Source organism: Pristis pectinata, chromosome 7 (assembly GCF_009764475.1).
Source record: "Pristis pectinata isolate sPriPec2 chromosome 7, sPriPec2.1.pri, whole genome shotgun sequence".
NCBI classification, from domain to species: Eukaryota; Metazoa; Chordata; class Chondrichthyes; order Rhinopristiformes; family Pristidae; genus Pristis; species Pristis pectinata.
The window spans coordinates 40,852,077-40,875,984 of NC_067411.1; the positions used below are offsets into that span (position 1 = coordinate 40,852,077).

General features: G+C 44.3%; 1 protein-coding gene across 7 annotated transcripts in view; it reads right to left on the reverse strand.

Annotated features, from left to right (window-relative positions):
* LOC127572465 (coronin-2A-like) overlaps positions 1-23,908 on the reverse strand; it is a 136,438-nt gene that overhangs the window by 58,751 nt on the left and 53,779 nt on the right. The window contains exon 1 of one of the 7 annotated variants that reach the window (XM_052019776.1): positions 1,237-1,439. The exons of the other annotated variants lie outside the window; for them this stretch is intronic. The gene's annotated coding sequence lies outside the window, so the exon portion shown is untranslated. Of the gene's footprint in view, positions 1-1,236; positions 1,440-23,908 lie in introns of those variants that run through there. 7 annotated transcript variants of the gene reach the window in all.

Below are 23,908 nucleotides of genomic sequence, written 5' to 3' on the forward strand. Positions count from 1 at the left end.
GTTCTCTGGAGATCTAGTGCAAAGTACAAAATGATGCGAGTTCTTTCGAAAGCCAGCATGGTTTGGCTTGAGAGAGAAGATATCTTTGGCACTATGATGATCAAAAACTAATACTGATCCTCCTTTATTGTTCCTTCATTATGCAAGGATCAGGAACAACTTGCACACGAAATTTGCACGTCACATGAAATTTAGCATTCAGCTATAAAAATAAGATAGACACCGGTAACTAAAATTAACAGATTATAAGAAGCATCTTAAAGGAGGAGAGGTAGCCAAGTGTGAAAGAACATAGAACACTACAGCACAGTACAGGCCCTTCGGCCCACAATATTGTGCCGACATTTTATCCTGCTCTAGGATCTATCTAACCCTTCCCTCCCACATAGCCCCCTATTTTTCTATCATTCATGTGTCTATCCAAGAATCTCTTAAATGTCCCTAATGTATCTGCCCCCACAACCTCTGCCGGCAGTGCGTTTCACGCACCCACCACTCTCTGTGTAAAAAACTTACCCCTGACATCTCCTTTATACCTTCCTCCAATCACCTTAAAATTATGTCCCCTCCTGTTAGCCATTGTCGCCCTGGGAAAAAGTCTCTGCCTGGCCACTCGATCTATGCCTCTTATCATCCTGTACACCTCTATCAAGTCACCTCTCATCTTCCTCCTCTCCCTTTCTCCCAAATTTTCCGCTCTGCCCTAAGTTAAAAGGGTTAGTGGCCAGAAATGTTAACTTGTTTCCCTTTGAAGCATGCTGACGCCGGCTGCTTCTTCCGTCATTTTCTGCTTTATGAAACACGGCAAACCAAAGAGTAAACCAATCTCTCGCACTGTTCCCGAACAGGTAAGTGGGCAAGGGAACACGGCTCCAAGACCACGCCTTCGAGGTCCCCAAAGCATACATTTACTGGGGACAGAATTTAAACTGAGAGGACAATAATCCTTTTATCTGTCCCAGTACTGAGATTGACGTTCTTTCGTTTTAATAACGTGCTTTTCCCAAGCTGTGAGCACTCTATACCTAACACAGGTCAGGGGAAAGATAATTTCACCTTTAACAACTCTGCACACGTTAAATACTGAATGTGCAACACGCTTTAAACAAACCGACCCTGGAGTGGGAGTAGAGGGGCAACATTTAACGTTTAACAACAATACAAAGAGTTCCGCCGGATCTCCTAGAGCCAAACCATGTATCCCTCTCACAAATGTACAACGCTGCACACACTTACCCTGAACCGATCGGGTGAGGGTTGGAGGAAAATCAGAGGAAACAATCATCCGAGGGAGGCGGCTGGTCTCTCACCGTGCCTGCCTCACCCGGTCACAGGTCATTGCTGGCGTCCATTCAAGAAGCGGAGAGAGGAGCTGACGCCAGTCCACAGGTTGGTCTGCACACCCAGTGTGTGCTGTGTGCGTTAGCTCGTCTGCGCCTGGGGAGGGTGGAGTCTCCGGTCGGGCAGGTGAGCGAGTCACTGTGAGATTCAGACCGAAGGGGGGGGGGAAAGCTCGGTCACTCCCTCCCCCACCTCTCCGGTGGCGAGAACGTTTCCAAGGATTCCCAGACCTCAGTGTTTAAAACATAATCATCAGCCATCCCCATGGTTTCATCAAAGCGCAAGGATTCCGACGATAGTGCACCGTGCCTAAACAATTCAACTAAAGCACAAATTGGCGCGATGTTATATTATTTGGCACAGAACCCGGGGCCATGTTCAACACCAGCAGTTGTGTGCTTTCTGCAGGGTCTCAGATCAAAGCGGTGTGGTACCGGGCACACGGGAGTCCTACGTGGTCAGGGGTATTCCTGATGAGCTTTTAATCGAGACCCCCCCCCCCCCCCCCCCCTGTCGGGTAGTGGAAAAGGCCCAGAGCACTATTGACTGGGCCATTATTTGTTCCTCGATCAATATCACTAAATTACAGTTGTGGTCATGTTGACATCGCAGTTTGTGGGATCTTGCTGTGTCTAAATTGGCTGCTGCATTTCCTACATTAGGACAGTGCCCACATCACTTCAACGGCACCATTCATAACCTCAAGCCAGCTAATGAAATTTGTTAACATTATAGTTATAGAGTCAGAGTCAGAGATACAACACAGAAACAGGCCCTTCAGCCCACTGAGTCCGTGCCAACCATCAATCACCCATTTATACTAATCCTACATTAATCCTTTTTTTATTCTATCCACATTCCCATCAACTCCTCTCAGATTCTACCACTCACCGACATACTAGGAGCTATTAACATTTGTCAATGAATTTACCAGCACATCTTTGGGACATGGGAGGAAACTGGAGCACGTGGTCACATGGAAACTATGCAAACTCAACACAGATAGCACCGGAGGCTAGGTTTGAACCCAGGTCTCTGGATCCGTGAGGCGGCGGCTCTACCAGCTGTGCCACTATGCTGCACTGAATTGTAATGTGGGAATCACAACAGCTAACTTCACCAAAGTGTAACAATCACTAGATAATCCGTTGGTTGACAATATTGAATGTGGGAACTCTGGGTGTAATGCTCCTGCTCTTTTTTTTAAAGATAGTGCCAGGGGAACCTTTCTATCCACCTGAGAGGACAGACAGGATATCATATGGAATTGTCCCCAGAGTGGAGCATTCCTGCAGCATAAATTTTTGTGCTTGCCTCTGATACACAGTAAGAACTCAGGAGGAAAGAGAACCACCAGAGCCACAGCAATGGAACTATCACAGCATTTAACAATCCCAAATAAAGTGACTGGTGTATCCAGATAGGAATATTTTCTGAAATTAAACAAACGTACTAAAATATAACCTGGCTTGGAGAAATAACAACCACGGTACAAGTTAATTCTACGCTGCACAATAATAGTTTAAGTGATTTTTTTGTGCAAGGGTAATTCAGTGGAAAACCACACCTCAGTTCAGTGCCGTAGATCATGGATAAAAGGGCTTACCACTGAGGCATTGTTCTTTTGGCAAAGGAACTTGCAAAGTGCTGCGAGAGAGAGAGCAGTAGAATGCTGGAAATATTCTGCTGAGGTTCCTACAAGAATACAATTGGCCTAATCACAGAGCAGATTGTGACTGTGTGTTCATTCCTGTCAAGACAAGTTTTTAGCTCAAGTCTTTGAATAGACACAGCTCCAATTTATCTTGAGAATGCTTGCCAAGAGAACCACAATTTATGTGGCACCTATAACATAACATTATCATCTCAAGAGACTTCACAGGGACAGTATCAAACAGAAATTAATGCCAAAACTTGGGGTTAGGTGAGCAAAAGGTTGATCAAGTGGGTAGGTGTTAAGGAAAAACTTAGAAAGAGGGGGTAGAAGTAGAGATAGCTAGAGGTTTGAGTAGTGAATTCTGGAGTTTAGGATAGTGGTAGCAGAAGGCACGGCCACTTAAATGCAGGGATAATCAAGAGGTCAGAATTGGAGGGGTGCTGTGATTTGAGGACTGTGGAACCGGAGAAGATAACAAAGATAGGGTGTGGCCAACTATGCAGAGGTTTGAGAGGAGCATAAAAAATAATGTTCTTGACATCTATGGAAGAAAGACGATTAATTTCCCATCCCTGTTAACTTCATAGGTTTTTTTAAACATTATTAACAGAAACACACCAAAGTCTATAACACTAGCTGTCCTGCAATTTTACTGCAGTCTCACACAGGGTGGGTTGAATACTGAAAATGTGAAACCAAATGAAAAACCACTGGCACTGTATGGCAGGTAAGTCAGTGTCTGAACAGGTAACGTTAAGATGTGGCTACGGTCTTACATTTATAAATACTTATATTTTGTTTCAAGATTACCTATTTTAATGTAATTTCCTGCTCCAACCTCTTAACTAAGAATGGAACGATACAGCAGTCAGTTCTTCCCGTCCCTCCCCCATCTTGGCCACGATCTTGGCCTCTCCTTCCCAAGTCTGATGGGGGGCCTCAGACCTGAAATGTTAACTCTGTTCTCTTTCTACTGATGCTACTTGACCTGCTGAGTGTTTACAGCATTTTATTTCAGATTTCCAAAATTTGCACTTTTTTTAAATTTTCAGAAATCAGCGTGTTCTCAGGGAGATGGCCAATTCACAGTTTTTAAACCTTTGGTTTTTGGTTAACTATTCATCAACACTGGACTGTAGCAGTTCAAGAATGCAGCTCACCACCACCATCTCAAAGGTAGCTGGGGATGGGCAATTAAATGCTGGCTCAGCCGTGAAGCCCACATCCCTTGAGTGAAGATGGTTCTGACAAAGGGACTTCAACCCAAAACCTTAACTGTTTCTCTTCCAACAGAGGCAGCTTGACCTGCTGAGTATTTTCAGTATTTTCTATTTTAATTTTTGAACACCAAGGTAGCAACCAGCAGTGAGAATTTAAGGGTGAAAAAGAAACACAGCAAGTTGCTCTTATCTGGAATTCAGGGTCCGAAGGAAAAGTGAAGCGGATTCAAGTGAACTTTCAAAACAGAACTGGATAACTACTTGAAAGGGGAAGACATTTGTCAGGCTGGAGAGAAATGAAAGGGAGTAGGAGAACTCTTTCAAAAAGCTAGCACAGGCATGATGGGCGTATGGCCTCCTTCTGTGCAAGAATTCTATAAACCTGATGATTATACCCAGGGGACACCTGGTGATTCTGAACTATAGCACCACTTTCAATTATTTGTGCATCATTTTCTTGAGCAGCTCCTTGGAGTCAAGGATGAACTAGATAGACCTGTCTCTACTCTGGCTGTAAGGAGGTTGATGAGGGACCCACAAAATCCCCCACAAGTGGAGAGGGGGGTGCTTGCCAGGGCCGGTGAGTGGGTAGTTAGGGAGATGGTCCACTCCTTATGCCATTTACAGTTTGCATCAAAGTGATAGTGCATCCACAGCACAGATTGACATGTGTAAATGAGCATTTCTTCAGAGATAGGCAGTGATATTTGCAATCAGTTCATCTTTAGACAGTGAGACTGTCAAATAGCCTTCATACACGCATGATAAAACAAAATCTGTCTCAACTTCAGGTCTGGTCTCCAGTTGGATTCCTTGTTGATGATTGGTGAATGTTTACAGACAAACACATTGGTGTTTAGGACATTAGCAAACAATTGGGTGTTAAGTGCAGCATTTTCAAAAGGTGGAAAACAAATGTTTAAAGAGGTTTATTCAGCACTGGATTGGACAAGACGAATTCAGCACTGGACCAGCCTTTGAGAAAAAGCTAATGAATACTTAAAGTTTCAAGAGGAGTAGTATTAGTTGTAATTTACAACATGTCATCTGCTTTCAACAGATCATTGCTGATCTCATAAAAGAAGGGATTGTTTTGATAAAGAACCTTTCACACCCATTCAGGTCAATGCAAAACACATTTGAGTCAATGAAGTACACACCATCAACATCCATTCCCCATATACCTCAGTTCCCCATCATGACAGCCTTACCGCCCTCTGGTTCTTTCTCGACCAGAGACAGAACCAGTCCCCTTCCACTAACGCTCTCCTCTGCCTGGCTGAACTTGTCCTTACTCTAAACGACTTCTCTTTCGGTTCCTCCCACTTTCTACAGACCAAGGGTGTAGATATCAACTGTAGTCACTGTTTTAATGTAGGAAATGCAGAAGGAATGTGCTCATAGCAAGTACCACAGACAGCCCAAATCATTGTTTCCAGCGATGTTGGTTGTGGGATAAATGCTGGCCAGGATAAGAGGACCAAAGGGACCTTAGTTTGACATAACATGAAAACAGAAAATGTTGGGAACACTCAGCAGGTCAGGCAGCATCTGTGCGAAGAGAAATAGAGTCAACATTTTTACAATTCCCAGCACCTGCAGTTTTCACTCCTTGGTTTAACATCTCATTGAACCTATTAACAGTGCAACACTCCATTAATACAGCACTGGAGCCTCAGCCTGGAGAATCTGTAGTGGAAATTGAACCTTTGAAACACCTATTTAACACCTAACTCCCTCTGCAACTGGAGCCTTGACTTTCTGACCAACAGACCGCAATCAGTGAGGATAGGCAGCAACACCTCCAGCACGATTATTCTCAACACTGGTGCCCCACAAGGCTGCATCCTCAGCCATCTACTCCACTCCCTATACACGCATGACTGCATGGCCAGATTCTGCTCGAACTCCATCTTCAAGTTTGTGATACCGTAGTAGGCCGTATCCCAAATAACAATGACTCAGAGTACAGGAAGGAGGCAGAGAGCTTAGTGGAATGGTGTCATGACAATAACCTTTCCCTCAATGTCAACAAAACAAAAGAGCTGGTCATTGACTTCAGGAAAGGGGGCGGTGTACATGCACCTGTCTACGTCAATGGTGCCAAGGTCGAGAGGGTTGAGAGCTTCAAGTTCCTGGGAGTGAACATCACCAATAGCCTGTCCTGGTCCAACCACGAGGATGCCACAACCAAGAAAGCTCACCAGTGCCTCTACTTCCTCAGGAGGCTAAAGAAATTTGGCATGTCCCCTTTGACACTCACCAACTTCTATAGATGCACCATAGAAAGCATCCTATCTGGATGTATCATGGCTTGGGATGGCAACTGCTCTGTCTGAGACTGCAAGAAACTGCAGAGAGTTGTGGACACAGCCCAGCACATCACGGAAACCAGCCTCCCCACCATGGTCTATACACCTCGCTGCCTTGGTGAAGCAGCCAGCATTATCAAAGACCTCACCCACCTGAGTCATTCTCTCTTCTCCCCTCTCCCATCGGGCAGAAGATACAGTGGCCTACACACACCACCAGGCTTAAGGACAGCTTCTACCCCACTGTGATAAGACTATTGAACGGTTCCCTTATATGATGAGATGGACTCTTGACCTCACAATCTACCTCGTTATGACCTTGCACCTTATTGTCTCTGCCTGCACTTTCTCTGTAGCTGTAATACTTTGCTTTGCATTCTGTATTTTACCTTGTACTACCTCAATGCATTGAATGTAATGAATTGATCTGTATGAACGGGATGCAAGACAAGTTTTTCACTGCACCTCGGTCAAGTGACAATAATAAACCAATGCCAAAATTCCATTTCACCATGTCAATTCTTGACCTGATGGCCATGGGGGCAGTTTGGGCCTTTCCATGGGGTCCATTTCTCCTCTGGACCTGTTCAGTTGGCCTCATGCCTATGTTGACCCCAAAGACCAGACTGTGAGGGGCACTTACCACAGACAATGTGCCACATACAGGATGCTGGAGGAACTCAGTGGGTCAGGCAGCATCTATGGAGGGTAATAGACAGGCGATGTTTCAGGTCAAGATGAAGGGTCTCGACTTGGAACATTGACTGTCCATTTCTCTCCATAGATGCTGCCTGACCCGCTGAGTTCCTCCAGCATGTTATGTGTTGCTCCAGATTCCAGCATTTGTAGTCTCTTGGATCCTTGGTGAATATGTGGGAGTTCCTTCCACCAATGAGTACCATGTAGTCCTAGCTTCACACCCCAGACTAGCCTTCCCACACCCTACCTCTCCTCTCCATTTCCTGTCAACAGTTCACTGTGAGGAACATTTCTCCCATTTTGGAGCTATCTTTAGATGTGCTTCGTCAGACATCACAACAAACTAATCAATGTAATTTGTAGCAATGCCTGTCACTTTGCCATTGGTAAATTCTGACCTCTAATTCCTGTAGCATTTTAATTTCATTATCAGTCCAAACAGATTATTGCCCATTCTACCAGTCTTAACAGACAAATCCCTTTTAATGTTTAGTCAACTGGATGATTATGTTGTTCATGTTGACCCAAACCTAAACTGGTACTAAACTCCCATTAGAATTTCCACATATAAACCTGTTAGCATCTTCTGTCTCAGCGCATGCTTACTATTCACAGGGAAAACTGTTCCCACAGGCGGAAAACCCATTTGGTAGCTCTGGCAAACAATCTCAAAAATTCAAGTGGTCCAAAAAACACATCAGAGCTTTCTGGACTCAACTGTTCCACAGTTCCCATTTATACCTCCTCTAGATCCACCATTTCTTCTTTTACTTGCCCCATGACTGTGACCTTATGACATCATTCACTTTCATCATTTAACCTTCCTGCTTCTGCCCTATCACAGATCTTCCCTGTTGCTGTCTGCCCTCCTCCAATAATCAATACTCAACCTCCCCACCTCACCCACGTCACCATAAAGGCCATTCATTTCCACCTCCATAACGTCATCAGTTCTAGTCCTGCCTTATCTTATCTGCTGTTGTAACTTCATCCATGCCTTGTTTACTCCAACGTTCCCTTGGTTGAACTCCATCATTCTCGCCTCGCAAACTAGAGGTCATGAAAATATCTGCTGACCGCAGACAATCTCAGAACAAAGCCCATGAGTCTATTAAACCCTGACTTTCAGACTCACACTGGGTCCTATTTAGACAAGACCTCAATTTTAAAATTCTCCCCTTCAATGGCCTTGTTTCCCTTTACTTCTATAAACAGCTTTAGTCTAACAACCCTTTGAGATATCTGCAGTCCTCCAATTCTGGGCTCAATCATCCCAGAATTTAATTGTCCTGATATTTGTGGCTGTACCTTCAACTATCTGCGCTCTAAGCTCTGTAGTTCCCTTCCAAAACCTCTCCACCTCATAACTCTACTTCTTTAAGATACTCCATAAAAATTCCTGTTGGTCAAGCTTTTGGATACCTGCCCACTATCTGCTTGAGTACTTTGGCTTTTTCCATTTGATATGGCTCTTGTGAAGTAACAGAAGACATTTTTACCATGCCAAATGTGTTGCACAAAGGAAAACTGATACCCTTTGCTCATTTGCTCAATATTTACATCTTTTGCATTTATTTCAAATTTCTATTACCACCAGTAGTTTGCTTTTGTTTAAAGCTTCCCACATCACATCCCAATCCACGTAAACAAAACATCTTTATTAGAGTTTCACAATCCTTTTAAACCATGAATGTATGAACTGAGAGTCAGCAACTTTAAATTCCTGGGCATTAACATATCAGATGACCTGTCCTGGGCCCAGCACATAGATGCAATCACATTGAAAGTGTCCCGTGTCTTTACTTTTACTAGATTATGGAGGTTCAGCTTGTCACCAAACACTCTCAACAAACTTCTACAGATGTACTGTTGAAAGTATCCTGACTGGTTGCATCATGGTCTGGTACGGCAATTTAAATGCACAGGAATGTAAGAAGCTGCAGAGAGAAGTGGACTCTGCCTAATACATCACGGGCACATTCCTCCCCACCATCAGTAGTATCTACAGGAGGCCCTACTCAAGAAGGCAACATCCATCATCAAAGACTCCCACCATCCAGGCCATATCATCTTCTCACAGCTACCATTGGGCAGGAGGTACAGAAGCCTGAAGTCCCACACCACCAGGTTCAAGAACAGCTACTTCCCTTCAACCATTCGGTTCTTGAACCAACCAGCACAACCCTAATCACTACAGTTTAGCAACACTATGATCACTTTGATCACTTTGCACTAAAATTGACTTTTTTTTGTTCTAATTGTGTTCTTTCATGAAAAAATTGTGTATAATATGTTTTTCTTGTGAATGCTGCTTATATATGTGCCTGTGATGCTGCTGCAAGTTTTTCATTGCACCTGTGCATACATGTACATATGACAATAAACTTGAATTTGAAACACAATATAAAGCAAATCAAAATTTTCATTAAATCCAGCCAATTAAATCCTATGTTTGCACAAGTTTGTATTAATCAATGTTTCTCGAACAGTAAGTGCAATTAATGTGATAACTATAATGCAAGTTAATTTTTAACTTTGTAACCTATGCCTTGTTCACAAAATATATAGACCTAGAAATTGAGTTTTGTCAGCAGCATGCATTTGGAAATCACTCAGTTCTAAAGTGGAGCATGACTGTCACCAATTTCCAGGTTGATTTATATCACTCCAAAAACTCAACCATGGACTTATCTTCCCACCAGATCCAACCCAGGTTCTGTATTTTCTATATATTTCTTTACGACAGGGAAAGAGGCCAGTTGGCCCATTGAGTCTGTGCCAGTTCATGGAGAAATCCCATCTTCCCACTTATTTCACAGTAACGTATTCTCTCACACACGCTCATCAACACCAACCACAAATCCCTCACCCCAATTCTCCCAGCAGCCATCTCCACTAGGGGTGATCTACAGTGGCCAATTACCCTAACACATCTTTGGGATGTGGATCACCCAGAGGAAATCCCCATGGTCACGGAGAATGTGCAAACTCCACGCAGGCAGCGCCCAAGGTCTGAACTGAAGCTGTGAGATAGCACTGTGCCACTCCTTGCCTCAGGCACTACTGAATTTTTCTATGACTTGCCCAGGTGTGCACAGCAAGCTTCAGCATGCTTCCAACTGTGCAGATGGATTTTTACATCATAGCAGCTGATATTAAATGACAATGGAATTTAAAATAATTGCACATACTCTGGTAAAATTTGTTGTGTTAATAAATACTGAGCAGCAGGCAACCACTCAATGTGCTATGTCACAAGTAGGTTTACCTGAGAATTCAAACTTACTTGTGATTTATTAAATGCACGTACAAAATTGGTAAGCAGGATAAGGCATTTGTAGATAAACATTAATCGTCCACAGTCTAGGGTCCTACCACCACTGGACACTAAGGGATGGGTCCTGCAGAACAGCCTCTCAAACACTGCATGGGTGCCTTGCTTAAGGAGGAAACTGAAGTGACATTAACACATTGTAAGAGTATGCATTGAATTGAAGAAACAATGAACGTAGAGAGAGACATGGTCAAAAGAGATGTGCTGGGCATGTTTTGTTTTACACAGGATGGTGGGTGCCTGGAATGCACCGCCAGGGGTGGTGGTGGAGGCAGATATGATAGAGATGTTTAAGAGGCTCTTAGATAGGCACATGAATATGCAGAGAATGGAGGGATATGGACCACATGTAGGCAGAAGGGATTAAGTGTCATTAGCTTAATTAGTTTGGCACAACATCATGGGCTGATGGGCTTGTTCCTGTGCTGTACAGTTCTATGTTCCACGTCCCAATTGTATCCACTGTATATTATGAATAAAGTACATTTTTGGAAAAATAACATAATTTTCTCCAGTCCCCTCTGCCCCTCTCCTCTCAGGGGGCACAATAAAACTAGGCTGCTCATAGTTGACATCAGAAGGCACTCGGGGGGAGTGGAAATTAGAAACCCTTCCCCACTCACCCCCTCCTACTCCACCCCAATGACATAAGCTGCAGGAGCTGGGGGTCAGTTGAAAACTGCTCCACTGAGATCAAGAGACCTTTTTTAATCACATGATGCCGTTAAGATTTATGAAACAAAGACTTGTGGATGGAGTTGAGACATAGATCAATGATGATCATACTCAATGGTGGAACAGGTTTGAGGGTTTGAATGATCTCCGCCTGGACCTGTGATACTCTAGGCTTGATGTTTCCAATGTTCTCCAACCTCACTAGTCAACCTTCAGCTTTCCTTTCTTCATAACCTGCAATGTATCCAAATCTCTTCTGCACGTATGAGACCCAATTGTCTTCTAGCTCTTATTCTTACTGATCTCCACTGGCTCCTTGGTCCAGAAAATTTTTAAATCGCCATCCTTTTAAGTCACTTCTTAAAACCATATGATATGATTTGTAAAGTGAAAGGTGCAAGGGAAAACGCATGGGACACAATCAACCGTCTAATTGTAGCGTAGCAGTTAGCACGACGCTATTACAGCACCGGTGATCGGGGTTCGATTCCTGTCGCTGTCTGTAAGGAGTTTGTACGTTCTCCCGTGTCTGCGTGGGTTTCTTCCGGGTGGTCCGGTTTCCTCCCACATTCCAAAGACGTATGGGTAGGTTAACATGGGTTTAAAATGGGCGGCGCGGACTCGTTGGGCCAGAAGGGCCTGTTACCACGCTGTAAATAAAATTTAATTTTAAATTTTAATTGTTCAGTGGACCAATGCTGGAGAAATTATTGTCACTAATCTTGCTCATGGGTGGCAATTCAGTTGTAGTTTAATCACAAAATATTATATTCTGCTTCTGAATAATTAACGCAATCACAATTGTAAAAGCCTCACAGACTATCCCATATATACAGATACCAACTGATAGCAACCAAGCAGCTGTGATCACTAAAAGTCATCCATTCAGTTTGAAATAATGTGATTAAATAATCTTGCCAAATTCAAACTGGGGCTGAACATGTCCTGAAACTACTGAGTGACCTAATTTCAACAATTTTATTCCAGGTACTATGGTCATTTTACCAAAAAAAAAGTAAACTCTAAAATATTGCTGAATATTTATCAGATGCCAATCAAAATGTATCAGATTTTAATAATCATTAAACTATAACTTGTTGAGCCTAGTTTAATGACTATTAAAAGTGGCACCAAAGGTAATTGATCCAAAGCAGAGAAGGAAGTTCCTTCGAAGACTCATGGCTCAAGGTCAAGACGGCATCAGAGCTCTCAAAATCAGAATAATGTTTATTATCACTGTCTTAAATGACGTGAAATTTGTTTTGTGACGGCAGTGCAGTGCAAAGACGTAAAGTTACTATAAATTATGAAATAAATAAATAGTGCAAAAAGAAAAGGAATAACGTTCACAGGTTCAGAAATCTGATGGCAGACGGGTAGAAGCTGTTCCTAAGTCGCTGGGTGTGGGTCGTCGGGTTCCTGGTCCTCCTCCCTGATGGTAGTAACAGGAAGAGGGCATGTCCCAGATGGTGATGGTCCTTAATGATGGATGCCACCTTCCTGAAGGTGTCCTCGTGGAACTGTGTACTTCAATCCGTCTTGTGTCAGGCACAGTGCACCTTATTCCACTCCCATGGTTATCAGCACTCTGAAACATTGCTCCTCTCCTCTCCACTCTGAAGCAAACCTATTGGCCGGACTCCTTGATAATTTTATACTGCCAGTGCATTGGGACATATCCCATCAACAGCTCAGGACTTTCAGAATGGTTCAACCTTTTGACTTCTTCTTACTCAGATGCATATAAAATTGACAGCTGGAGAACCTGCCAATCACTGCATCATCTCGGACTTAACAGTGAAGTACTTCCAGCATTTTCTGTTTTTATCTTGTATTTTCCTTTTGTAATATCACTAAGGGTCATTTCTCCACTACCAACACAGCAGGTCAAGGAGCACCTATGGAGGTGAAGAGATGGTTGACGTTGCAGGTCATGACCCTGCATCAGGACTGAGCGCGTAGAGGGAAGATGGACAGTACATAGAAGTGGGAAGGAAAGGTGACACCGAGACTGGTAGGTGATAGGTGGACCCAGATAAGGGAGGGATGGTGGGCAGGTGGAGGAGGGGATAGGAAAAGTGAACCAAGAGAGAAAAAAACCAGGTGGATATGTGTGTGGATGGAGGGCGGATGGAACCAGGTGGGGAAGGGTAATGAATAATTATGGGCTTGGGGGGGGGCGGTGGAGGAATTGAAAAGATGAACAGGGGAGAGAGAACATGAGAGGATTGTTGGGAGTGGGAAAGGAACACCGGAGGTGTGGGTTATCTGAAACTGGCAAATTCAATGTTCATACCATTGGGCTGTAGACTACTCAAGTGGAATATGAGGTATCATTCTTCTAGTTTGTGTTTGTCCTCACCCTGGCCATGGAGAATGCCAAGGGCAGGCAGGTCAGTGCGGAAATGGGATGGGAGTTGAAATGACATGCGACTGGAAGCTCAAGGTGGCCATTGTGGACATAGTACAGGTGCTCTGCAAAATGGTCACCTAGTCTACCTTTGGTCTCGTCGATGTAGAGGAGGTCACATTGACAGCATCAAATACAATCGACCAAGTTGAAGGAGGTGCAGGCGAATCTCTGCCACATCTGGAAGGGCTGTTTAGGTCCCTGGATGGTGGTAAGGGAGAAGGTGTAAGACAAGGGTTGAACCTCCTACAGTTGCAGGGGAAAATGCCAGGAGACAGGGAGGGGTGGGTGGGAATGGATGCGCAGACCAGGGAGTCACGAGGTGAATGGTTGGGAAGGAGAGAGGGGAAGACATGACTGGTGGTGGGATCCCGTTGGAGCTGGTGCAAATGGCAGATTTCCTTTGTCAGGACTGAGAGTGTTGAGGGAAGATAGCTGGGATACAGAAATGAGAGGGAGGGTGACACCTACTGCCTCTGGTGCCACCTATCACCTCTGTCTCTACTCTCCCACCTCCTCTCCCCCACCTGGTTCCCTAATGCCTAATTGTTTTTCCTTTATCTGTTTCCAGCCACCAGCCTGCCTCAACACTCCCCCCTCCCCTCCCACCTGGGTCCATCTATTCATCATCCCCCCCCCCCCCTCATCTGGTTCCACCTACCGGTTTCTGTCTCACCCCTCCCTCTCAGTTCTATATACCGGCTATCTCCCCTTCTTGCTCTCAGTCCTGTTGCAGGGTCCCAACTCAACCATCCCTTTGCCTCCACTAGTGCTGCTTAACATGCTGAGTTCTTCCATGGTATTTTTTTGGCAGATTATTGTGGGTATGGGGTCTCACATGGATCAGACTGAGTGAAGACCACCATTTCCTTTCTTTAAGGACAACAACGAACCAGCTGTGTTTTTATGACAAACCAGTACCTTCCTGCTCACCATTACCAAGACTATCTAGTACTCCAGATACTGATACCGGGCTTTTAATTCTAGACTTATTTAATGTCTTCAATATAAATTGAGCTGGTGGACTTCAGACCAAGGTTTCCAGATCAATAGTCCAAGCTCCTTGTCACTACCCCAGTGACTCAACCTGTGTTGATGTGTTGTATAAAGAGTAAAAACTTCAAAACATCCAAGCGCTAGAGTGGATCTTCAAAGACGACTAGACGACTCCTGCAGCCTTTGCTCGGCTGAAAGTGACCACAATTGGCAGACATCAGTGTCTTTTGTTATCACCCTCAAATTACATTCTTGAAATCGGATACAGAGAGCCACCCATATGGCTCAATGATGCCACAGAAAGAACTGGTGAGCCACAGTCGCTTGCTTATTCAAGCTGCCACTGCATTTCTTATTTGCGTTGTGTCACATTTCAATGTTAGAAGGATAGCTATTCCAGAACGCAAAACCAGTGGCTTTCAAACACCGACAAGCTAGTTAATGTACACGCAAGGTCAACACATGCTGCACTGCCACTTTTGTACTGATGTGTGGTTTACAACCTCACTTTGGGTAACATACCTGTGAATAAGCTTTGAACCTTAGTCCCTAGGTCAAGGAAGCTCAGCCCAGGGAAAAAGAAGGGGAAATATCTGGGAACGAGGGACAGGGAGAAAGCAGACAATGGAGCTGCAGCATGTAAATGAAGGCAGACTTGTGCCTATACAGAACCTTTCACCACCTTGGGACAGCCTAGGCGTGTTACAGTCGACAGAGTACTGTTGAAGTCACTCTTGTAACAGATTCACCAGCATGGTGCTTATAGGGTTGAATAATGAGAACGGTTTGCACTGATTGGGTTTGCAATCCTTCCAAAATAGTGTTTATGGTGTGATAAGGAAATATATGATCTAATTGAAATATTTTGCTGACTATAGAATTTAAGAGGGTAGATACGGACAATTTGGCGGAATAGGGGAGGGTGGCATTTTCCTGCACTGGGCAACAGGCCATACAGGGGTGAAGTCAGGACACAGTCAAAGAGCAGAGAAAATCTGGAACTCTGTCACGAGAAACTGAAGCAGCTGGTGAGCATGGGGGTTATGGGGAGGTGAATGGGGAGAAAGGCAGGATCGGGTAGAGGGGGCAATTCTGAATAAAATCCCAGAGTGGTAGTTTTAGGCAAGTGCTTACATAATCAAAGTGGATGGAGTTAAAGTCCAGATCAACTTTGATCTGATCAAACAGTGGATTAGATGAAGAGAGGCTGAATGACCTCTCCCTGTCATGCAATGCTTTGGCTGCTGTTGTTTTTAGTTCAAGACTCACAGAGTACCTGAAAGTGAATGGTGCAGACACACTGTGTGAAGAGTTTGCAGAACTACAACCTCTGTCTGGTTTAGGGGGAATGCTATTTCACCGGCAGTACTGGTACGAAGTGGAGGTTTAAGCTAGAGATGATTGTACAAGGGCAGTAAAACTCTAAACCTTCCAAATCAGAGCTAAAACTAATTTCTTACAGGGCTAGAACTGATGCTCATATTTGTCAAGCATTACAACTGTTATAATGCAGGAAACATTATTGCCAACTGCAAAAGCAATATTGCCAACAGCAATATTCCTGAAACAAAAATGTGTCACAGACAATTGATTTTTAATGCTAGATAAATATTAGGCAGAACACAGGGCAAACTCTCTGCTTTTCAAATCAGTGCCAGTGGATCAACATATCCCTTTAATATCCAAATATTAATCTTGAATAAACTCAGAGATCAAGCATCCATAGCCCCCTTTGGTAGAAAATTCCAAAGATTTCACGACCATCTGCATGAAGATGTTTCTTCTCTTCTCTGTCCTGAATGGCTGGCTCCTTATTTTGAGACTCTAACTGCTGGTTCTTGACTCATTATTCAGAGAAAACATTATCCTTGCATCCACCCTGTCAAGCCCAATAAGAATTCCAAACTCGAGAGAGTATAGGCCCAGTCTGCTTGATCTCTCCTCATCAAACAAAGCGCCCACCATCCCAGGAGTCAATCTGGTGAACCTTCTCTGCCCTCCCTCTATTGCAAGTACATCCTTATTTACACAGGTAGTCCAGGCCTGTACACAATGTTCCAGGCACACTCTCACCAGAGCTCATTTCAATTTGGAGCAAGACACAAACCCTCTTGCAGATCTTCAGGTCCTAAGAACTTAGCTGTTTTTAGAAGACATTGGAAAGGTTTGGTGGGATATGGGCCAAATACAGGCAAATGGGACTAGCTCACTTAGGCAACTGGGTCAGCACACACGAGTTGGGCCAAAGGGTCTACTTCCATGCTGCATAACTCCATAACTCTATGACAGTCCCATTCGTTTCTCCATTACCATTTTTTTTTACAAATGGCAATTTCATTCAGCTCCTCATTCACTCTACACTCATCGTCCTCAGTCAACTTTGTCTTCCTCCATGAAGACAGACATAAAATACTTGTTAAATTTCTCAGCCCTTTCCTTATTTCCCAAATAATTACACCTGCTTTGGTCTGTACAACACCCACATTAACTTCTGCTGACCGTTTACCCACACGGGATGAGTAGAATGGTTGACATTGGACATGGTGGACCGAAGGGCCTGTTTCTGTCCTGTTTGACTCTAAGACATTTCCCTTTTTATAATCTATAGATTATTCTCCTATTCTACTTTCTCTTTCCCTCTGAATTTCTTGCTCCTCCTTTGCTCTAATCTGAAACCTCCTCAACTTTTAGGCCTTCTAAAGCAATATTATTAGCCTTTCACTTTGATCAAATACTATCTTTAATTTATCTCATTAGCCACAGCTGGACTACACTTCCCATTAAAGCCAAGTTCTGAGGAATTAGCAACTGAAACAAAATCAGAATTCTAAAATAAAAAAAAGAATATGAAGAGTTAACACTTTGGTGAAGAATTTCCAAGTTCCTATCCCACTCAATCCTCAGCTACATGATTAATAATGAAACTCTACTTCTGACCACAGCAAGAAACAATCTGCTGGAGGAACTCAGTGGGTCGAGCAGCACCTGTGGGATCAAAGAAACTGTCGATGTTTCAGGTCGAAACCCTGCATCAGGACTGAGGGTGGAGAGGCGAGATTGCCAACATAGAGAGGAGAAGGGGAGTGGTGAGAAAGGATTCTGAGGTGATTGGTGTGAGGAGGAGTGTGAGATGTAACAGGCAGGTGGTGCCAGGTAGAGGAGGTGAGCGGGGGTGGAGTTGGAAGGCTGTGGCAGGTGAATGATAGATGGAGGCGGACAGAGAGAGAGAGAGAGAGAGAGAGAGAGAAAAGAAAAAAAGAACAGATGGAGCAAGGTGGGGGGGAGGGGAGTGTGAAGATGGGAGACGGCTGCTGGAGGGGGATAAGCAGGAACACAAAGCGCTACCAGAGCCGGATTCGGATCAGTAAAGGAGGGGGGAATGGGAACCATTAGAGGAGAGGTGAATGGCAGTTGGAACCAGATGAGGGGTGAGGGAGGGGAAATCTGTGTGTGAAGTGGGTGGATGGAGCCAAGAGGGGGGAGGGGACAAAGATAGGTGAAAGGCGACTGGGCGAGGGTGGGAAGAGAGACAAAAATGGGAGGACTGGAGAATCAGAAGGGGGGGTGGTGAGCAAGGCCAGGGGAGGGGGAGGGAAAAAAATAAAGAAAAGGAAGGGTTTATCTAAAATTGGAAAACTCAATATTCATGCCTTTGGGCTGTAGACCACCCAGGCGGGATACAAGGTGTTGCTCCTCCAGTTTGCATTGGGCTTCATCCTGGCAGTAGAGAAGGTCAAGGATAGACTGGTCAGAATGGAAAGGGGAGCTGAAATGTCTGCAACTGGGAGCTCGGGATGGCCATTGTAGACTGAGTTCTGCGAAATGGTCCCAGATAGTGCCTCCTCCCAGACAGGACAGAGAGAGAGTTCCCCTGGTCCTTACCTTTCATCCTATGAGCCTCTGCATCCAGCATATCATCCTTCATCATTTCCATCAGCTGCAAAATGATCCCACCACCAGTCACAACCTCTATTCCCCACCCCTTTCCACCTTTGGCAGGGACCACCCCCTCTGTGACTCCCTGGTCCGCTCATCCCTCCACACCCATCCCTCCCTGACCCCTGGTGCTTTCCCCTGCCCTCACACTAGGTGTAACACTTGTCCCTACACCTCCTCCCTCACCCCCATGCAGGGACCTAAACAGTCCTTCTAGGTGAGGCAAAGGTTCACGTGCATCTCCTCCAACCTTGTCTACTGCATTTGGTGTTCCCGATGTGGCCTCCTCTACATCGGCGAGACCAAGCACAGACTCGGCGACCATTTCACAGAATACCAACACTCAGTCCACAATGGCCATCCCGAGCTCCCAGTTGCAGATCGTTTCAACTCCCCTTCCCATTCCCACACTGACCTGTCCGTCCTTGGCCTTCTCTACTGCCAGGATGAAGCCCAACGCAAACTGGAGGAGCAGCACCTTATATTCCACAGCCCAAAGGTATGAATACTGAGTTTTCCAATTTTAGGTAATTTCCCCCTCCCCAGCCTTTTCCTTTTTTTCCCTATCCCCCCCCCCTCCTTCTGATCCTCCAGTCCTCCCATTTTTATCTCCCTTCCCCCCCTCCCCCCAGCCCCCTTTCACCCATCTTTTTCCATATCCCCCTCCTGGCTCCATCCACCCACTTCACACACAGATTTCCCCTCCCTCACCCCTCATCTGGTTCCACCTCTCCTCTAATGGTTCCCATTCTCCCCTCCTTTACTGATCCGAATCCAGCTCTGGTAGCACTTTGTGTTCCTGCTTATCTCCCTCCGGCAGCTGTCTCCTATCTTCACACTTCCCTCCCCCCACCTTGCTCCATCTGTTGTGTTTTTTCTTTTTCCTCTCTCTCTCTCTCTCTCTCTCTCTCTCTCTCTCTCTCTGCCTGCCTCCATCTATCATTCACCAGCCACAGCCTTCCAACTCCACCCCTACTCAGCTCCCTTACCCCTCCTCAGTCCACCAATCGCCTCGGAATCCTTTCTTGCCACCGCCCTTCTCTCTATGTTGGCTGTCTCGCCTCTCCACTCTCAGTCCTGATGCACAGTTTCAACCAGAAGCATTGACAATGTCTTTCCTCCCACAGATGCTGCTCGACCTGCTGAGTTCCTCCAGCACATTGTTTGCTGCTCCAGATTCCAGCATCTGCAATCTCTGTGTCTCCTTCTGACCACAGCATCTTTTTTGAAAAAAGAACTACATCAGTAGCAGCAGCACCGCTTTACATTTCAGGTCTATACTCAAGTTATACCTTACTTAATAAAATGAGAGATGTACATTTAAGGGGTGCTTTTCACCTCTTCAGGAAGCACTTCATAACACCTCCACTGAAGGTAGGGCATGTGACAGCCAATTTGCACACACCATTATCCCTCAACAAGATGTAAGATAAATGATCCAATCACCCCTTTCTGGAGGTATTGGTTGAGGGATGAACATCAACTAGGATACCTGGATTAACTTCACTGTTACTCTTCATATGTTTCCTTGTTCATCACCTAGGCAGTGGCTGAAAACTGGAATTACTTTGTAACTTCACACAGTGAGGGCTGAGAAGCTCACAGAAGATTACCATAGTCAGTTCATTTTCTAAATTAGTTCCATTTAGTAGACGTCACAAGTTCCAACTAGTGCAGATCATCATGGACTTCGGGCCTTCACTTCACTTACTGGAAACCAGTCAGACATGAGCTCAGATGATTAAATTACCTGACAGCGCCTCTGCCCATCCAAGGGACAGGATGGAACAGGTCCCAAGCAGTGAATGTGTTTTAAAATATCAGTCCAGTTTCCTTTTTGAGAGATGGGAATATGCAGGGAACACTCATGATTGAAATTATTTGCCCCCACCATTTCTTTATGGACTGTTTCATATCCAAAACCAAATAACCACTTTATTCAGATGGTAACGGCCAACAGCTAACTACAAGCAGTCCACAGGTTACATAAGGGTTTCATTCCTGAGAGCTGTCTGTAAACCAATTTTTCCCCAAGTCAAAAACATCCATTTTCTGTAGCTACCCATTTCACATCACTCTACATACACTTGCTATAATTCTTTCATTTCATTGAATAATCACTCTAACCCTACCCATAATTAAACCAATGGAATATATACCGCATCCAGTTGTTAATAAATACCACAAAACATTTTATCATTATTAATACCGTATCTTGAAAAATGCTTTAAAAATATAGGGGTGAATTTGTGTAAAGTCAGATTTCCATAGTTATCCATAACCCAGGGAACCCCTGTGTAATGAAAAGACCTGTATTTTTATAGCACAACCTCAGGAGGCTCCAAAGTGAATGAAGTATTATTTGGGGTGTAATCAAGTATGCAATTTAGGAATCTTTACAAGCCAATTTGCACACAGGAAGTTCCCACGATCAGCCACTTGATCTCGACCAGATCATCTACTGGTTGAGGTATAAATATTAGCCCAGGTCATCAGGTAAGTCATCTCCCCTCCAACTGGGGCAGGACTTTTTTTCAGTGTGTCAAAGAAGGTTGGTACTTCAGACACTGCAGTACTCCCTCAGTTCTGCCCTGAAAACATCAGTCTGCAATCTGTGCTCAAGTCACTGGAGCAGGACTTGAACACAGGACCTTTTGGCTCCAAGGCAAAGGATTGTCACTGAGCAATATTGTAGGCAGGCCCAATATTACACTCATCCAATATGCTCCACCCAACAAGATTGGTCTGAAGCAGGGACCAAGCTCACTATTTCCCAATCCTAGCTGAGGTCAAGCAGAAATACTACTCCAAGCAAAGCCACAATTAAATCCAAGAATTTCTTCAGATACCTACACAGCTACAGGGAGTTCATTTACCAAGCTTTTCATTACTATCATTCACCGGAGCCCTGGTTTTAAATCACCCTCTGCATTCTACCTGACCTTTCTCTCCCTCCCCTCCACCTCATCCTCTTCTCTGCCTTTTAGGATACATGAACGGTCTAGTCCAGAAACAGAGTTCAAATCCCACCAGAGCCCCTGTCAGATTTAAAGTTCAAGTCATTAAAACTGGAATTTGTTGGAAAGCTAGTCTGAAGAATGACAGCTGTGAAATGACTATTTTAATATAAATACCTATCTTGTCCTCTAACATGAAGAAGATCCACTGTCTTTACACTTTCTGGCCTATGTTTGACTCCAGACCAATAGCAGCGTGGTTGACTCCTAAATGTTTTAACAGTTCAGTGCCAACTGGGGATGGACAATAAATACCAGCATTGCCAGTAAAATTAGTACTTTGCTAATACAATGTTTAGCTATCAAGAACAAAATCAACATGAATTTATATAGCACCTTCAATATGGCAAGCTATCCCAAGGGACTTCACAGGAATGATTGCAATACAAAATGTGACACTAAGCTACAACAGGGGATGTCAAGCGACAAAAGCTTGCTCAGGGTGTTAAGTTTAACAATGTGTCTTAAAAGAGGAGAGAGATGGAAGTAAGAGAGGTTCAAGTCTCAGAAAGGTTGAACGTATTTGGAGATCTCTTTAAGCGATGTTAGCAGTCCTGATTGATGGAAGCTATCTCTTATCCTCATGTCCTCTGATTCCATATGCCTTTTTAATCAAAATGCTTTCAGGATTGTTTAACTTTGAGACTTGTTCATCTGATGTACTTTCTGGAGACACTAGAGACTGCAGATGCAGGAATCTGGAGTAACAAGCAAAATGCAGGAGCAACTCAGCGGGTCAGGCAGCATCTGTGGAGGGAAATGAACAGTTGATGTTTCAGGTCAAGACCCTTCATCTGGATGGAGCCGAGTCCCTCCAGCATTTTGTTTGATACTTTATGGTAAACTACTTATCACCATGGTCCTATCATAAGCATTTTCCTACCTCCTGCCATCGCAGTCAGATCCCATCACAATGCCTCTGCTGTGGTGCCACAGATGGCCAAAGGATCAATGGCAATCAGTAAATTCTTTTTTTTACAAAGACGCCAGTTGCTATGAGCTAGAATGCAATGCCTGAAGAGATAGTGGGAGTGGATTTGCTGGCAATTTTCAAACAGATTTGAATAGAAACACAAGATATTTGCAGGACACCAAGGAAAGAAGAAGAGAGGTTAATTGGATCGATTGGATGGACATGATGAACTGAATGGCCTCCTCCAGTGGCTGTACCATAGTGACACTACACCACACAATTGGGGCATTGTATTCAGAGGTTATCAAAGGATGGATACAGCTGAGAGCTCCTAACTTACACAGCCTGACACAGAAGGGTTCTGTGCCTGATTACGTGCACTGTAATTTCATGGAAAATCATGCTTCCCAGTCAATAACAGAGTGCCTGCAAACAACCTGTTGATAAGACTTCTTGAATTAACAGTAATGCTGCCCAGTACCATATTCAGGCAAGTGGCTGATGTAGTGTGTTACAGCTTTAAAACCAGTTTGGATTTGACACTACAGGCAGTTAATCTCCCGGGCAGTGCCCAGGAGGGTGGGAGAGGGGGGCCAGAAGTGGCCCTTTGAAGCTCTAGATATTTGCGAAGATGAGTTATTTCAAATATTTCAAGTACACCATCTTGCTTGCTCTCCCAAAACATTTAATTAGAGAAGAAATAAGTGCCTGCAACAGATCACCCCTTGGAGTTCAAGAAGCCCACGGCTCAAGAAATCTCCCCCTTGAGACTGGTAGCTGCAGCACAAACACAGGCCCAGAGCAAAGAAGTTGTATTCATATAGCACCTTCCTTGAACTCAGGAGGTCACAAAGCACTTTGCAGCAGAGAAGCACTTTTGTTAATGTATTGTGTTACTGTGAGAAACACAGCACCCAATTTGCATACAGTTCATTCAGACAAACTGCAAGGAAGTAATGGCTGGATAATCTGTTTGGATAATGTTGATTGAGGGATAGATATTGTCAATGGGGATAACTCCTCTGCTTTTATGCCTACGTAAAGCACACTCAGTCAAAGCAGGTGTGAACAGTCTACTCCTGCATACTGTCATCCTTCCTCAACTGACTCTTATCAGCAAAACTTACTTCTGCAATTCACATCAAGTAATCCCTGTAGTCTCAAATTCCACATTCTCACTACTCCCATTCCTCTGAATTCCTTATTTAATTTCTTGGTAACTAATTTATACTGAAGGCCTCTGTTTTTGCTCTATCCAAATAGCCGCAATATTCTAGGTTAAAAAATCATCCTTAGGCATACAAAGTAAACAAACAATACAGCAACTCGTAGCTGCTGGATTTCATTTACAAAACCATGGACTAATAAGTTTGCAAATGAAGTGCAAAATACAGACTA